The sequence below is a fragment of the Citrus clementina genome, unplaced genomic scaffold, assembly GCF_000493195.1.
Source record: "Citrus clementina cultivar Clemenules unplaced genomic scaffold, Citrus_clementina_v1.0 scaffold_3, whole genome shotgun sequence".
NCBI lineage: Eukaryota > Viridiplantae > Streptophyta > Magnoliopsida > Sapindales > Rutaceae > Citrus > Citrus x clementina.
Window position 1 is genome coordinate 34,783,807 of NW_006262339.1, and position 4,202 is coordinate 34,788,008.

Genomic DNA, 4,202 nt, shown 5'->3' on the forward strand with positions numbered 1-4,202 from the left:
GTGTTTGAAAATGAATTTAATGTTTTGTTTGATTTGGTGAAGAAGTTGCCGCATGTATCAACTTTGATTCGTACTAGCTAAACAAACTATTGCATATTAGAATTTAGTTGTGTTATGTGATTTATATGTTAAACAAAAATGGGTTTTAGCTTTGTAATTGCAAATACAATTCTAAATGTTTATAAAAAAATTATATGAAGAAAATTGAGATTTTTTAAGTGAAATTAATTTTTGGGATCTTATTTATGATTACAATTTAAGATTTAGGTGGGTTTGATCGCAAAAAAATGTTAAAAATTGAGAGTTGTGTAATAGAAATACCATTTTTATTTTTGAACTGTTTGAAGCAAATATGATTTTGTTAATTAAACTTTAGAAATTGTTAAATTTTTTCAGCAATATTTTTTTAGGTAATGAATATGCAGTGAGTTATTTTTGTCATTTCATGAGCGTGCTGGGAGCAATACACATTTCATACTATTAACGAATAGCAACCTACTAGTTGCCAGTGTTACAAGCGTGTTTTTTTGGCCTCAGGGTAGTTTGGTCATTTGTTGATCCACTAACAGTTATTGTATGGAAATACAAACGGCAAGGTGGGTCTTTGAAATTACAGTCATACTTTCTATCTAAGTGTTAATACGCCAAATCTCAGGGGAGGTCCCTAAAAATTGCCCATTATCAAAATAATGATTTATTTAAAATAATTTGAGCTTTTAAAAACTTAATAATTCTTAATCTTGTTTGTTATCATCAAAATCAACATTATGGATACATGTATGCTAACAACTTTGCATCCTTAGTTGTCGCTTGTTGGACTTCTCATACCCTTATGCAACCTAACAATGACCAGTTGTTATATCACATAAGATATGGCATTACAAACATACACTCTCTCTACCCTACAAGGTGAATCCCTATATCTAGTTAATCACAAATCTTAACTCAAGTGTGGCCCTTTTGGGACTCAAGTTAAACTCAATTCATGAAACTTAAATTAAGATCAAGTATTACTCTAATAATTTCCACTAAGACATGCACTTTTGTGGCTCTCTCTTAACTTGAACCATTAAATGGAAGGTCAACCGAAATAATGATTATAATATAAGCTATTAAAGCAAAATGCTACAGCAATCTTGCAGCAACTCATAAGAACAATCAAGAACTCATTTAGATTGTTTGTCACTCAACTACAATCAAATTTAGTTCATAACTTGTAAAATAAAGACTAACAGCAAAATATCATCCATGAAATACATCGTTTCAATCAAAGAATAAGTAAGGAGATAAGTAAAGAATGATGAAAATTTAATCCAAATAGTTATGCAGATTTCTTCAATGGTGCAGACTTGGTCTCTCTTAAATTCTGTTTCTTCCTTCTTTTTTTCGATGTTGATTCACTGCCCCTTCTTCCATATGATGTGTGTTCCTTTTATAATTGAAAATTAGGGTAAACGGAAGTCTAGGGCACGCATAAGTCAGATTAGGAAACTGCATATCGTGATTCTACAGGTATCCCGAGCCAAATTTTCTCTGTCGTTGTTCCAGGATTGCTACAGCAACGGCTACAACAACTACATTGTTCCATAATTGTTTCAATTCTTTTGTAACTATATTCTTTTCTAATTTTTGCAAGCCTATGGCAACAACATTCCTTCCTTAAAATTTGAGCTTTTGGACACCTACAATTATGTACACAATCTGAGCACGAATTATTTTAAATCAAACAAAATTTATTAAGAATAAACTAAAATGAATGTTTATGCAAAATGTAACAAAAATGCAATAGAAACACATCGTTTACTCTCTAAGTAATATCGATTTAAGTCTAAAAGTGCCTTGATAACTCTTATTTCATAGAGTTATCATCAGCCAATCTGGTGTCCCCCACCAGTAGGTTTTGTGAAGATAAATGTAGATGTAGCAACTAATTTGGAAAAGCAGGCTGTTGGGTTAGAAGTTGTGATGAGAGATTGCAAATGAAGTGTTGTAATTGCTACAATGAAGAATGTCTAATTCTTTGGGGATATACAGCAAGCTGAAGCAAAAGCTATTGCTTGAGGATATTGGTAGCAAAGGAGAAATGTCAATCATCAGTACTTTTAAATACTGATTCTCAAGTGATAGCTGATTTAGTAAACAAGAGGAAGAACAACAGAACTCTTATTTTTTAGGTTATATCTGAGATTTAAAAACTTATTAATGAATTTAGTGAGTGCAAAGTTCATTTTACTCCTAGAACTTGTAATGTGCAAGCTCATCAGCTAGCCAAGCTTGCCCTGGAGTATGAGGAAGTTGTAATCTGGGTGGATTCTTTCCCTGAAAATGTAATGTGTATTCTCCAAGTTTTGTATTAATAAAGGTTATAATTCCATTTAAAAAATAAATAAATAAACACAAATGTCAACAAGTTTAATGAATAATAAAACATGCATACCAATAATTCTCATGCATCTCGAGAAAAAAGAAAAATTGAATATGTCCTCACCAAGTCACCATTTTGCAAAAAGATGGTAGAAAGTATAAACCTTCTTGTTTACGAAGGAAATTAATACTGACATAGGAAGTTAATTTAGGTTAATTTAGGAATTTTAAGATTTTAGAATTTTATTATTTTAGGACTTTCTATTTTAATTAGAGTCAATTATGGTATTTTATTATTTTAGAACTTTTTATTTTTATTAGAGTCAATTAAGGCATGAGATTTAGTTAACTTAGGGAAAGTATCTTTTATTTTCATTATAATTGTGATTTAGTTTCTCTTTTAAAGTTGACTTAGGGAAGTGAGTTTCCTCTACTAAAAATAGAGAGGTCTTGTCATTATTTTGAGAACTTCAGATTCAATTATTCAATAAAATTATCCCTTTTATAATTCCCTCTAGAATTATCTATCAAAATCCCTCTTACAAAGTCGTTTAGATTAGAGTATCATCTAATCTCGCATTACGCGTTATTAAAAATATCATTAAGTCATTGGATTAGAACGAGATCTAATCACGTTTTAATTAGAGCATAAGCTAATCGCGTTGGCTCGGTCCAGTACTAGAATGATATCTAGTATTTTCTATCCAATCAATTTCGCTTTCACTAAACCCGCTCCATCAAATACGTAATTAAGAAATGAATTATGAATTAACTAAATCACGCCATGAAATGCACAAGTTTGTTCGGTTGTTTTTCACTTTGTTTATTCCAAGTTGTGGACTACATGTACAATTGTATTGATTTATTATGTGGTAATTTTTTTTGTTTGTTATAGGTGCGGTTGATTATTTTTTTAATTCTGCCACAAATTGAGACATATACTTGAAGTATTGCATTTAAAGATAATTAATCATTGGTCTATTAATCGATACCTTCTCCTTTCATTCTTGAGGTCGAAGGTTTGAATTCTCTTCATGTCATTGTGGGAATAGAATCTCTCCTAATTTGAAAGTAGATCTCTTCATTTTTTAAATAAATTTCTAGATTAGTCTTTAGATAGACTGCGTCAAGACAAGCCTCCACAAGCTTCTAGTCGTAATATTAATATAATTGTATTATAATATTAAAGATGCACTTAAAGAAGATCATGAGGTGGACCTATGTTGAGGCATGGAGCAAAATTGGAAAAAAAAAAGCGGGGGGGGGGGGGGGGTGGGGGGGAAGATAAAGGTCCTCAAATTTAATCAATTAATTTCTCTGTGGATATTTATACCCGCTGTTGTTGTAAATTCATCTGAATTTTAGAAAATAATGATAATAAGTTTATATTATTTTAAAAATATACAAATCAACAAAAAAAAATTTGACAATTACATATGTAGTTTTTTACTTAGGTATTTTTAACCATTATTATTTTAAGATAAGTTTTATATTTTTATTTGATTATTTTATTCTAATAATATAAAATGGCCAAATTGTCCCAAGAAACATGAGCTTCTGTATCTAATAGTTAAATATTTAATTTTATTTGATTAAATCTTCAAACTCCTTCTTTTTTTGTATTTTTTAAAAATTATATAGACTTATTATCATTAGTTTTTTTAAATTTTAAGGTGGGGTGGGTTCACAATATGTTTTTGAAAATTTTCTATTTTCGCTCCTCCATTTACAAACATTTTTCTCACCTACTTAATTTGTAGGTTTTTTTTTTTTTTTTTTGGTCCCTTGGAAGGAAAATTCTAGTTTTGTCCTTAATAAGCATCTATAAAACATTCCAA